Source organism: Passer domesticus, chromosome 1 (assembly GCF_036417665.1).
Source record: "Passer domesticus isolate bPasDom1 chromosome 1, bPasDom1.hap1, whole genome shotgun sequence".
NCBI lineage: Eukaryota > Metazoa > Chordata > Aves > Passeriformes > Passeridae > Passer > Passer domesticus.
The window spans coordinates 41,142,263-41,157,146 of record NC_087474.1 but is presented as its reverse complement, the minus strand read 5'-3'; positions in this window follow the sequence as shown (position 1 = coordinate 41,157,146).

The following is a 14,884-nucleotide window of genomic DNA, read 5'->3' as shown; positions in this document are numbered from 1 at the left end:
GAAATGCTCTTGAAATGCTGGGATGTATTCTCTTGTGAGATTTTTTTTATGGGGTTGTTATTCCAAAAGTGGTTCTTATATCTAAGCAAATGCTATTTAATTTCACCCTTGAACCCTTTGAAATTTGAATGTGATGGGTTTATTTTCCCAGCACATCCACGCTGTTCTTCAATTGTTTTGAATAGTTTTTTTGTTTCCTTCTCGGGCTCACCAGCAGCTCACATACCACTTCAGAGAGCAGCAGCCTTGTAAATTTTGTTCTCTTTTTCCCTGCATACAACAGCCAAGCTGACAGGCACAGTAGGGCTCACCATCTCTCACTTTCTGTGTTCGCATGCACGCTGCTTTGTTACTGTGGTGTTCCTCATGAAAAGTGCCATTAACAGATTTCTTCTTCGTCTCTTTAATTGGGCTTCCTCTTTGGCAAGCAACTAATGTGAAATTAAAATGATATTTCAGGCAGAATTGCAAAGCAAACAGTAGGTGGGGCTGAATTTTGGTACCCACAAACCTGAGTCAGGTTTTATTTCAGTTTCAGCTATAAAAGCTTCACAACAGGAGGGGAAAAATACAGAAACAGTCTTCAGGCATCTTAACATGGTGAGCAAGAGGTGAGATTAAGGAGGAGGAAGAGAGGCTTGTTCACAGCTACTGCTTTAAACACAGCATATTAGGTGTATTAGATAGGTATTTTTAGAAAAATCAACAGTCCTTACAGTATATAGTCAGGCCCCAAATGTGCACATAAAAGGGTCAGAAACATCCCCATTGTGCAGTGGAGTGGCACCACAAAGAGCATAAAAATCATTAGGCTAAAAAACCAAGGCTAAATAACTTTCACTCAAAGGTTGATGTAAACAACAGAAGGGAGCAAGCAGTCTCTGAAGATCACATAAACTACTTGAAGAAGTTTTATAACCTATCCTCTAAGGAGATTCTCTCTACTTAAAAGCCAAAGCAGCAAAGACTGCTGTGTCATACTCTTTGTGTTTATGTATATGGGAAATTCCAAAAATTAGGATACTTCTTAGAAAAACAGTTGCCTCCTTCCTTAACAAGACTAACTACGTGTGCCTCAATAAATGAGTTTTTACCGTTGCATTTGATTAGACCTAGTTCTCCAACCATGCATTAGCAGGAAAGCGCTGCCCACGCATGCAAGCTTAATGCACGCAGCTCTTGCTGTCAAAGACCATTTTGCAAAATATGATGTGCAAAGCAATCTAGCCAGCTGCATTCTGATACCCACTTCATGCCAGGAAAACTCAGAGGGATGTGGTCTGGGTGTCAGGAGGGAGGCTGGCACCAGGTGGTCACTCTTTTACCACTGCAGCTTTGCCCCTGCTGCTGCTCCGTCTGCAAAGTCTGGGGCAAGGGCTTGGGATGGTCTGGTTCATTCCAGGTCTGGAATAGTACAAAATAAATGGAGCTGGGAAGATGTCTGAGGTATATATTAGTACTTTGAGTGTATGGCATCTCCGTGATTCAGCTAAAAATTTTGGCAGTTTGGGAAGAAAAGCTCCATTTTAGAGAATTCTGGCATATGTCAAAAACTCAACATCCCACTACGTTGCCTGCCATGTGCCTTTAGTGAAGTGGTTATTAAGACAACGAAACCTTAATTCCTTCCCTTGCATTGGGGTGTCATGCCCTGAGCTCTTCCTACCCTGGTCTCTCTGCCACTGGGGATGTGTAGCTGTGGCAGCATGTGTCCCTGGGCTCTTCAGGACAGCCAGCATCCTCTCTGCTGTGTGAATAGCAGCTGTGGACTGAAACAGCTGTGAACTCTGCAAATGGTGTTTCATTTCCAAATCTCCGGCGGAATCTCACCACTGCAGATGTGAGATCTGGTGGAGGTCTGAGGAGGCAGAGCTTTGTGCTGGGTTTTGTAGGTGCCCACCACCCTCAGCTGATACTGAGCAGGACAGTCTTCTGGAAAAGGTGCTGCTATCCCCATACACCTGGCAGTCCTATTCCTTGATAAATGGCAAAAGGCTTAAACCTTTTTTAGGGCGTTTATGTGACTACTTTTTACTATGTTAGAATAATGGTTTCCATTGTAACAGCCATGTGGGTCAGCACATACCCCAACTCTGAAGATATGTTGCAGAAGACTCTTGGAGATTAAAAATCCCCAAATGCCTGGGGAACCAGGCACATGCACAGGGTGTTACCAGGGAAAGTACTCCTGCACTCCATAACCTCTCCCTTTGCTGGATTTCAACACATCTAGTTTACTGTTTTATTGTTCCAAATAAACTTCTTGTTCGACTGTGGGGACCTCCAGAGAGACCTGTCACACAATGACAGCATCTCCCATGTCAGCTGCAGTGTGTGATAAGTCTCTGGTGAGAAGCAGCAGCTCTTTTCCTCTAGGAATGGGTTTTGATCTCTTCCCACTTTCTGCTAGTCTAAACCCAAAAGTATTGAATCACATTCTGGAAGCTGTGTTGCTGTAAGAGCCCTTCTAGTTTTATCACTCAAATTAAAATCATACTGGCTTCGAGCCTTGAATTCAAAATGGCAATGTCTCTGCTGCTTAATGACAAGGTAAGGGAAGCGGAGCTGGTGACTGCTCCCAACAGCACATGCAGAGGAACAGCATCACTCATCCTGTCATGGGGGAGCTGTGTCTGCTGTCAGGAAAAAGAAACGCAGAAATCCTCTCTGCCCACAGCAATGCAGCAGCGAGCATGCAGGCAGCTGCCTGCGTGGGAGGTGGTGCGTGCCCCAGGGCCAGGGCAGCCACAGGCTCGGTCCTGGGCAGCTTTGGGTGGAGTTGGCTTGTTTTAACCTGTGAGAAAGACAACCCACATGGTTGGGGTTGTTTTTTTTCCTTTAGGAGTTAAATTTGTGGTGGGGAAAAGCACACCAAAAAAGCCCCCCTGTCCCTGCCAGGATGAGTAAGCAGATTCCCAATGGCCAAATACTATTAACACTGATGCTTCCATCATGATGAAGCTGAGCTTCCCCTTCAATCCCTGTCCTTGCCTGCCACATCACAAATTCAGGCATCTTCAGCAGGGCTGCAGCTTCATCCAGAAGAAGCTGAAGATTTATTATTTCCAAGGCAAGACCCCAAAAAATACCAGACTGCAAAATACAGATGTTTATAGTGACTGAAATACTCAGTGACCAAGAAAACCCTCACATGAGCTTTCTTTTTTAATAAAGCAAACTGCTCTGCCTTGTCATGTGAATTAATATCCCCGCAGCATGGCTTTGTCTATTTACTCCTTGCTGATGTTGTTTTTGATCACTACTAGATGAAAATGAAATCTTGGATGCTTTGGGGCTGCTCTTAGGACAGATTCAATGAGATGAAAACGCATTTCAGGAAATATCACTGAAGCCAGTTTTTGTTTTAATTTCCAGGGACACACAGGGCTCCAATTCCCTGGAGTCAGGAGGGATTGCAATTGAAGAAAGGCACACTGAAAACACATTGGAAGTGTGTCCTTCCAATCCTCCACAGCAAATGTCACCTAGAGGCATTGCTGTTACGCCTCTCTTTCAATCAAACTCTTCTTTAGAAGGCAATGCTTTGGCAGTCCAAGTCCCTTTCTTCACAGGCTTTTTGAATATTAAATGATCCCTGGGCACAGACAGGGGCCAGGGCTGTAGCACCCTGGCACACTTGCTACTCGCTGGACCCACAGCATCTGTCCTTCTGTCAGTCTGTTCCATTAGTTCTGTCACCAGGTTGTTCAAAGCCCCATTTCAGTGGCTGTTTGTCTGGCTTGCTCGTGGCCTCACAGGCAGGTCCCCAGCTGAAGGGGAGCACGGGGACTTCACCCTGCACTGAGGTCCTCTTCTGACTCTGTTATGGGGTAGCCTCTTTTCTCTTGTTGAGCTCGCGTCCCCACATCTCCAGCTGGGAGGTGTACCTGGCTGGGGGGCGGTATGAACATCAGGTAACATTCTCTAAGTCAACACTTGTCATTACACAACCAGCCTAAGGCAAAGAGTGCCAGACCAGATGATTCGCACTGTGTAAATCACTGTTTCTCACAATCTGTTTGGTTCAAACCCAAGACAAATCTGACTCTGCATCTGAAGAATTAAGTCTCTGAATTTAAGCACATGACTGGTGTCCACCAAGTCTCATAGCTACATTTGATCAAGGGGAAAAAAAAGTACTTTTTCTCATATGTTTATAGAAGGAAAAATCCATATTTGGAAACAGTTTGATAGAAAAAGTCAGACACTGTTATTGAATATAACCCAGGTTAACAGTGACAGACTCTGGGATTTTCTTAGAGGAAAATAAAAATCCAAACCATTTCTAAATGACATTTTTCTGACAAAAATAAGCATTAAGGCGGAGAGCAAAACTTTTGCCCACACTGACCTTGCTCTGCAGTGCAGTGGCAAGGGTCTGGGTGCCCTGAGTCGCCTCCACAAGGGAGCAGGGTGGGCAGCCATGGGTCTCTCCTTCTGCCACTCCTGTTGCCAAGGGAGCTTAAAAGGCCAAGAAATTTGTCCCCTTTCAGATTTCCTTTCAGCATTTCCCCAGCTTTCTCTGTATATGCATCACACACAACACAGCAGGGTTATGACCCACAGCAGGGTTTCTTTAAACACTTAAATTAGTAATAATTAAAAGCCCAGACCATCCCCATCTTGCAGAAATGTCTCACAGAAATGGATTTAAGAGAGACTGACCAAGTCCCACCACTGCAAGCTGGGGAAGAGGCCTATGATGCTCTACAGCCCAAAACTGCCTCTCAGCCACCTGCTTCAGCATTTTGGCCCAGTTTAACTCCTGATGCCTACACCTCTCCAAAGACTTCCAGATTAGAGAAATAAACAAATTAAGTTTGCTGCCACATCACCCCAAAAACCTCGCAGCAAGGAAATGGTGCTTTGACCTAAGATTCTTAGCAAGACCTAATGAAGCTGTCCACCATGTGTGAGGCTTACTGGGTTGTCTTTTTATGTGCAGGTCAGCATCAGTCATCTGCAGTGTAAATACAGTGATGTAAACATATCAGTGAAGTGATTCAGGACCTATGGAGTGAGGAAACTTACACTTCCCTCCCATCCAAAACTGTAGGTTGGGAGAGGAGGAGATAGCTGAGCACCTTTGGGAAGCAAAAATATTTATATGGTGTTAATTTCAATTGCCCTGTGATGGAGCACAGCAGCCTGGGTGAGTCTCCTGCTATCCCATGGCACGGTGTTGTTTCAGCATAGTAAAATACAGCAGAACAAATACCAACCCCCACATGGGAGTTTCTGAAACTCTCCATCAAGACTTTCCTCTTTCCCCAGATAACCCAAGTTCTCCTACATGGCCACAGCAATTTCACCTTCATTTAGAACAGAAGATACTGAAATGGAAACTTGGGCGGGGGGGAGGAAAGCCCTTCCAGACTCAAATCAAAACTAGTCACTTTTTTGCATATTAATAAGTCTCCTGATTGAAAGTGTTCTGGCTGTTCAAGGAGGAATATCAACAGTAGATGTTGCTAATTTAAGCCTGGCTAATTAAAAGCAAAATGAAAAAAATTACTCCCGTAGAAACACCCTCATGCAAAATGCACTCACCCAGCACATTTCATCAAGCTGTGCTTATTATATCTGGGTTTAGGGAAACAATCCCATTACTTCTTTCTCTCTTTCTGGGTTGGGTTTTCCCACTGCACATTGCTTCCAGCACCCTGCCCCTCTGCAGAGCCAGCAGCAGCAACCAGCAGGGCTTGCAGGACATCCACAGCTGTGACCTGTGTGGGGCTTTGACCAGGCTGTCACCAGTGGCATGGGGCACTGAGTCAGGACCATCCCTGCCTGTAAGAATTGACATCTGCCATCAGGAGCTTGTCATGGGTGTGCTCTGTCTCCTTACCCAGCTCATCAGAAGGAACATTGAACTGAAGCATCCCCAGAAATGACCCCCTAACCACATCTCACCAGTCTGGCTACAAGGGTAGTGTGGGCTGTTGTGGCAAAAATATGCTACAGCAGGGACAAATGGCATTCACCACCACCCCCCCCAGCCTGGCAACCAAGGTGGTCATCTCAACACAGCAAGTGATCTGGTTGGGAACAATCCTGCTTCCCCCCAAAACTGATTACAAACTGCTCATAGAATCATAGAGTCATTAAGGTTGGAAAAGAACTCCAAGACTGAGTCCAACATTTGGTGGAACACCACCATGTCCACTAAACCACAGCACTAAGTGCCACACCCAGCTGTTTCTGAACACTTCCAGGGATGGTGACTCCAGCACTTCCCTGGGCAGCCCATTCCAATGTTTAATCACTTTTTTAGTGAAGTTTTTTTCTTTATGATGTCCACCCTAAACCTCCCCTGGCACAGCTTGAGGACATTTTACCTTGTCCTGTTGCTTGTTACCTGAGAGTCAGAGGCCAACCTCCACCTTGCTACAACCTCCTTTCAGGTAGTTCTAGGGAGCAATAAGGTCTCACCTGAGTGTCCTCTTGTCCAGGCTAAACAACCCCAGCTCCCTCAGACATTCCTCACAGGATTCATGCTCCAGACCCTTCCCCAGCTCTGTTGCCCTTCTCTGGACTCACTCCAGCACCTCAATGTCTTTCTTGTCGTGAGAGGCTCAGAACTGGACACAGGATCTGAGGTGTGGCCTCACCAGTGCTGAGTACAGAAGGACAATCCCCACCCTGGTCCTGCTGGCCACACTATTTTTGCTGGAAGCCAGGATGCCATTGGCCTCCTTGGCCACCTGAGCACACGCTGGCTCATGTTCAGCTGGCTGTCAACCAGCACACCCAGGTACTTTTCCACTGGGCTACTTTCCAGCCACTCTTTCCCCAGCCTGTAGCAATTTCATTTGACAGCAGCACATACAAATTATGTAAAAAGTCTGGGGAAAAAAAAAAAAAGTCAGACACAGTGTAGGAGGAAGGAAGGCTGTATCCCTCCTTCCAGAGCACTGGCAGTGTCCAGCAGGAGTCAGGAGAGTGGGTGGCAGTGAGATGTGCTTTACACAAGCAGCAGTTTTCAAACAGAGCTATTGTAGGAAAAGCTGCTGCTGGGCTCTAAAAAGCCCATCAAGAGCTTTACTTTAACAGCTTGGAAGGCTTGGGCAGCATTGCTGCTTATGTTCACTGGTTTGAAATAGATGAGGGGAAGGGTTTGGTCCATAACCATGGGTTCTACACACACAGGGGGTCCCTGCAGTCAGGCAGTGCCCATCCACAGCTGCTCTTCTCCCTGAACAGGGTGTGTCCTCTGCAGCCCAAGCAGGGAGGAGAAATGTCTCCATGAGTCTGCTGTCGATCAGCAAATTACCACTGAAATGGGAAATGGGTTTCTGTCCTCCTTCTTTCCTTTTTTTCTTCCTTTTACAGTTATTTACTGTGTCTCTCTGAATTTGCATCCCAAGGGCTCTTGTATGACAGAGTGTAATAGTATTAGTCACCGTTATACACATTAGAGAACATAATATTTAGCGTTCATAACAATTTCTAGCTTAAAAGTGCCACACAAACATTAAAATATACTGTATTTTTCCCTGTGTTTTTAAGGGATAACTTGTTCTTGCCTGAAGCTATACAACTTCCCTTTTTATTATCCCTCACAAGAACTGGGGTGTTTCTGTCACCACCTCTGTCACACAAGAGAATGCCAGTTTTGTGGCCTCTCCCTCACAGCAGCTCTGAAGAAAAGGAACTTCCCTGGCTCCTTCTTCTCCTCATCCATTCACAGTCCCCACACACCTGCCATATTCCCAGCTCCTGAAATCCAAGTCCAGCATTAGACAGCACCAGCAGCAGTCAATCATTCTTTTCTTTGGCAGCTTGTCCTGCTGCCTGTATTATAAAAACTACAAGATATTAAATTTCTTTTTCCTTTTCCGCTGATGCTTTTCTCATGGTGCCAATAAGCTCATTCTCTGTTGGGCACTAGAGATGTGTGCTGTAACCCACCTTACAGCCCCGTGGTTTGAGGCATGGCAGGGTCCAGGAGCTTACAGCTGGTACAGTGGAGGTCTGCAGAGCTCCTGGAGGTAATGGTGAGGCTGCCCTGCACCATTCTGGGGAGGAAAAAGACCTTATCCAATAAATCTGCTTTCTGAGAGGAATGCTGAATGCATGTAATGAAAAAGCAGTATCTATCATGTTTATGTGGCAATATCCAACTTGTGATACAGTCTCATAAATTTTATTTGTGTATTTTGGAGGCCAGAAGAAATACAATTTATATAATTAGTAACATAATGTTTTACATCCTATGTTAATGGTATTATATGACTTAGTCCCATAGAGCAGCATATGAAAAGTAGTTAAGAATTTAAAATCTGTCCTCTAAGCATCAGTGATTTTTCTACCTGCAAGAATCAGAAGTTTTCAGAATCTATAGAGCTACTCCAAGTGTTCTGCAAAGGAGGACTAAGATAAATGAGCTTGTCATTTGTCAGTACATGTCTGCATATCTTACCTTTCCAAAGCACCTCTGCTTTTGGGAACCCCAAATCAAAAAACACCTCTTAATGCTATGCCTCAAAAAACATTTTTTTATCCTGTGCTTAGCAGGTCTTAATCTCGCTTTCAATTTTACTGCCTTTAGACAACCGAGAAAGGAAGATTAAAAATATGTCTCAGTTGGAGACATCACACAGGATTTGTATTCATTCCCCAACTGTGATTTGTAGTATGATGAATTCTCAAGAAATATCATAGCTTGGCAACTGTATTCCTGAAAAAGAATGATTTAAGCTGGATAGAATCTCTCTTGGGTCATCCAGCCCAGTAGTGATAGCTATGCTATGGCCTTCATTGTGCTGGAAGGTCTTCCATGACAGAAAAAACAACAAAAAGTCTGTCATGATATGTATGACACACACACACACCAGATTTGACAAACCAAAATTCCAAATCTAAGAACAATGAAGCATATAAATATGCCAATTCAGGAGTCATAACAATCCACAGTTTCCACAAATTGCACACATTTTTCTTCTACCAGCCCCAGTCTTACACGCCTCATGCATTTTAATGCACACTTGCAATGCAAATGAGTTTCCAATAATTCCTGTTTGTCAGCTGAACAAAAACCAAAAGTCTCAACCAGAAAAAGTTTCTTCAGCCTCAACAGATGATCAGCTGTGCCTTCAGCCTCAGCCTCTGCAGGTGAGTCAGTGCCTGACTGGCTGGGACACTGATCCTCAAGCATGCTGCTTTGGGAAGGGTGGAAAACTTGAAACAGGAAGTTTTTCTCTCAAATTAAATTTCTTGTCTATGTGCAACTGCCAGGCAAAATTAGTTCTGGAGACCATTTTGAAGTGGAATAAAACATGCTGCCTTTTGAACCACCAAGAAGCTCCTGTAGTTTCTACAGTGTTCAGTGAGCTTGTAGACATCTCAGCTGAATGGGAACCAGAGACCAGGGCTCATACAAGCCCATGGGACCCTGGGCCCTCACCTCCTTCCTTAGTGCAGGCAGCCAGTGGACAGATCCTTCCATGATGGAATCCCTTCCCTATTTCATCTGATGTCTTCTGCTACTCCCTTAATCTTATTTCATGATGACTGGGGGAAAAAATTCCATCATGGCTTATATTTCACCAAGGGCTTTGTAAAATCACTCATTTGCAACAGAGGTAAGCATGGATGGATTCAGCACAGCTTCTCAGCCACACATGAAAATCTCTCCAGTCTGATTATGGAGGCACTGAGTCTCAAGATACATGTGCATACATACATACATACATCCCTCTTCTTTTCCTGGTTGTCTGCAGGGACAGAGCCCTGTAACATGTTGCCACTACCCTCCTGCATCTCCAGAGTTCAGCTATGGGCCAGAAGGTGCCTGCAATTTAGGCCCAGTACGACTGGTACCCACTCTCAAACTCTCTCCTCTCTTGTCATATTTAAGTGTCTTGTCCAGTTAATATTTGTGTATTTTATTACCTCAAGGGAAAAATAGGGGGATAGGAAAGAAAAGACACCTCTAAGTTAGTTGTGATTGACTACAATGAAGTGTTTGTCAGCTGGTGTAAGTCAGCAGCACCTGTCCAGGGTGCAAACCACTTGTGTTGAGGGTCTTCATGGGCTCTGCCTCTAAACCTGTGAAGTCTGAAGCTCTGTTTTGCAAGATAATTGAGCTTAGACCATAGGACAAGTTGAGCTTGATGAGCCTGACATGCTTGAGCAGGGAAGCTGGACTTGGTGACCTGCAGTGGTTCCTTCAAACCTTACCCATTCTGTGACATTGTGATATAAAAACAGTTTGGTGCAAATTATGCGCTGTAGTCTCCCTGTTTAAACTGGATTTTATCACGACCCCTACTACATGGCTGTCTCCAGCCTAACCAGTGGTCTTTGCTCCCAGGCTGGAGGAGATGTGGTGAAGCAAAGTCCCTGTGCAAGCATAATTTCTAAACTCCTCCTAAGCCTTTCTCTTTGCTCCAGTCACCCAGGAAGCTCCCAGGAGGCAATGTGATCACCTCGGCTCTAATTCACTTCTTCAGCAAATAAAAAAATTAATTATACAGAGTACACACATCCCATTGCTGTAAGAGCATAGAGGATCTCCGTGGAGAGGACCTGTGGAGCTTGGATATATGGGATCAGGTCCATTCATATGTGTGCCACGAAAAGATCAGCTGCATGAACCATTCTCATCTTTGGTTACATCTAAAAAGTCTGTGGAGTATGGGCTTCACCAGAGGCCTATCACAGTTTTGAACACTCTTACCAGCTGTGTTTGAAAAGTCCTCCCCCAAAGTAGTCATGGGGTCCCTAAGATTTTGCAGGGATAGACAGAACTTTCTGATACTTAGTTGTGTCATAGTTTAACCCCAGATGGCAACCAAGCACCACCCAGCCCCTCACTCATGTCCTCAGTCCCAGTGGGATAGGAAGGAGAATTGGAAAAAAGTAAAAACTCATGTGTTGAGATAGTAATTGAAATTAATAAGAATTGAAACAAAGTAAAATATAACAACAACAACAATAATAATGAAGTGGTGGTGATGATGTTGTTGTTTGTTATTATTATTATTGTTACTATTCAATGAAAGCAGAAAAACAACCCCAAGAAAAATAAATCCCAAGTAAAACAAGTGATGTTTGATATACTACAGTTGTTCACTACCCACTGACTGATATCCAGCCCCTCCCTCACTGAGCAGAGATTGGTACTTCTTGGCCAGCTTTCCCCAGTTGATATACTGGGCCTGATGTTTTGTGGTATGGAATTGCCCTCTGGCCACTTCTGAGCAACAGTCCAGGCTATGCTCCTTCCCAGCTTCTTGTGCACCTCCTCAGCAGCAGAGAATGGAAAACTGAAAAGTCCTTGACTTAGTGTAAGCACTGCTCAGCACCAACCAAAACATCAGCATGTTATAAACTTTATTCTCAAAACACAGCACTGTACCAGCTACTAAGAAGAAAATGAACTCTGCTGAAACCAGGACAAGATGGAGATCTTTAAAGTATTTATTTCTTTGCAAAATGTCATAATTTCAATAGGGAACACAAATGTAAGACTCCTCCCACTTTGGGACAGACATTTTCTAAAGGCTTAACTGGATGCCTGTACCCCCTGGGTACCCAGCACTCTCCATATTAACATTTGTAAATGATGCTTTGAGGTATTTCAGATCTTTTAGGGCAGAGAGATTTCTCAGAAAGGCAAACCGAATAGGCTGTGATACACTGCTCTGTCTCCTCCCTCAGCAGCTCTGTAGTACCTGGATATTGCACTGACAGGCAGCTGGTGAACTGCAGGCAGTTAAGAACAGCCCTTTTTTAAGTTGCTGATTCTTGTATGCAAAATGTGGGTACACGGAGGCACCTAAGATCTAATATGAGGTTAAAATCAGGTCCTGACCTTGTGCTGGCACACAGCAGAAGCAGGTAATTCATGGGTTATTGTCAGGAGGCTTTGCTCCAGTGACACACTTAGAGAGCAGCTGTGAGCAGGTGAATCCTCCCCATTGCAACACAGCATCAGGGCTGTTCAGGTTTACACTGTACCTAGTAAAGAGATGGTAGAAACTGCTCAATTTCTGCCCAACCCACAAACCTAAAATAGACTCTGCAAAAAGCTACAGCCTTGTGACCCCCTCTTGTGCAGACTGAATTAAAGATATAATTGAAGGTGCCCTATTGGCAAAGCTCAATGTCTATACATACTGTGTTTGGACAATGCAAAGAACTCATAAAAGGCATTGAATAGCTTTAAAACTACAGATGCATGCCACCTGAAGAAGGAGGCATTCAACCAGAGCCTGTTCATTCCCTGTGACCCAGATGCAGGCTACTAACTGAGCAAACCAAACAGGAGAAGTAGGCAACAAAGAGAATTTGGAGTGACTGAAGCTCAGAATGGGTAGAGAGGTCATAAAATAAATAAGGAGATAAGGACCAGCCGTGAAGCAGAGACATCACGCAGAGCATCAAAATGAGCAATCACCAGTGGGCAGCACATCCATCACAAAGACATGGTGTGTCACAGGGATCTCACAGGTGACATGGGGAAGCAGAAGAAAGCCCTGCACTGCTACAGGACCTGCTCCAGGCAAGGGGTTGTCACTCCTCCAACAGAAAACAGCACTGTTGGTGAGTAAAACAGGGCCATAGGTGAGTATGAGCAGTCTCAGCCTGTTTCTGGGAGACGGTTCATTTAATGCTGCTCACAGCATAACTGCAGCAAGAATGCAGAATTTCAAGTGTCAAGTAAGTAAATTTGTATTAAAGTAACTGCAATTATACACAGCCTGCACTCACTCCCACGGGAGGCTGTGGCAGGTTTGTGATGGACTTCACTGAGAGCAGAATTAGGATGATAATCGATACAAGCACAGCCATCATTTTGCATTTTCTTGTAGCTGCCAAAACCTACCATAGTAAAAGCAAAGGGCTTTTTAGATTACAGAGCAAAGGCCTGCAGAGATTTCAGCTAGTCTCTGAATAATGGCATGTGATCAAGTCCTTTTGTGAACAAAAAAAAAGAGAATTTCCCAATACGTGAATGTCATTCCAATGCTGTGATAAGTTATTTGTTTCACTGCGTAGTGTTCAGTGGCACAGAAGGTTTTGGTCAATCAATGCATTTTTAATTTCTCACCTCTCATCTAAATACTGGTTTGTCCCTTAACTGTGTTAGTGGCACATGTATCTTTGGTCTAATGAAAGAAAAACTAATTTTAGTCCTGTGAATAACCTACTGTGCTCAAAAATTATCCACTTCCTTCAATTACACAAACAACCAGGTAACTGAAAAAGTAATTCAATTTATTACGAATTTGGTTGCTTTTTGAGTTTTTTTTTTTAAGGTAATAACAGAAAGAACTCATCCAAATGGCAGGAGGCCAAAGGGAATTAATGGGAGGCAACCAGGGCTGCAGGTATCCACCAAAGGTTGCTCCTTTGGTGCACCTGAAGCCGGCTCAGAAGAGAAAGGCTTGCTGAGCACCACTACCAGAGAAAAGCTGAGGCTGTGAGACTGAGGTCATTATTACATCTGTGAGTGGCCAGTGCTAAATATGACCATATCTTCCCAGGTAACTGCAGCAGATCCCATACTTCTGATCTGAAGACTATGCATAAAATAAATCCCCATTTGACTGCTGTGCCTGACTAACCTGAAGAAATAAGTTCTCTAACAGGATTTATTTTCCAAGTAATTACCTTGACCTGCTTCAGGATGCGCCCATGTTTGCCAGGGGGAGCAATACACAGGGCATGCTTGCTCCAGGAGGAGCTGAAGGACATGAAGGAGCTTGAAATGGAGAAGAGGCTCTATCCAGCAGTAGGGCATGCAGAGACCCAGCCCCAGGCAGGGCTGAACTCCCTTTTGCACAGTGCTGAAATTAGAAAAATATTCATACACAAGAAGCGTTTCTTGTAGTGCCTGTTGTAGAGATTGGCCAGGAGCAGGTGAAGACAGGGAGAGGACAGTGACAAAGAAAATCTTTACCTTAAGCTGCTATTTGCAAACTATTCAAAAAGAAGAGAAGAAAGGTAATGATGAGGACATGAGACTTTAGGCTGGGGAGTTAGCAGATTTTTTACCTCTGCTGTATGTTGAAGCTCAAGGGAGTTGCCAGCCTGCTGCCTGAACAGAGGTGAGAAATCAGGGAGTGGACCTTCATGGTGGCCATTCGTGACAACAGGGAGTGGAAGACAGAAAAGGGTATCCAGCTCCCTAGTTTCTTACCAGTCCCAAGGCAAGCACCCTGCTCTGTAACAAGAAAAATCCTTTCAACAAGAGCTCTCAGGATTTCTGCAGTTTTCACAATCTTTGGGTTCCCTCTATAGTCTTGGGGAGATACTGTCTCCTTTTTCCTAAGCTAACCTCTTCACTGCAACGCCTCCTTCTCCATCGACTCTAGAGCAAACCTTTCCTCTTTCCCCTGCATCCCTAGTTAGAGGGGCTCCTTGGTACCAGGGGGCAGAAAGGGATATACCCTCCCTTGCTCCTGCACCTTCTAGAATTTCTCCCAGAAAGACAGAGATGAACAGAAAGAACTGTTCAGGCTCACTTATTCTCTGACTCTGTGAGGATGCGATACTGAGATGAAGGGCTGAGACACTTCCAAATTGTCCTGGACTTTGTTTCTCTATCAAAAAAATGCCAGTACCTGGAAAGGTGCACTTTTCTCCACTCCCCACCTGCATGCAGTCAGGAGGAAGGATATGGCTAAAAAATGGTTGCACAGTTCTCTTGGTAGGAAGTCCTGGTAATATGCCAATTGATCATTGGGATTAAAAGTGTTTCAATTCCCAGCACTTTGCTCTGTATACACTCTCTTTTGACAACATGATGTCCTATTGAAGCTATTCTGCAAATCTTTTTGCTCTTTGCGTGGGAGGTGTGATGGGCAGATTTGGCTCTTGCCTTGTGCCCTCAGACAGGCACAGGGATAAGGGGGGTCATGGCTGATCTCTGCCT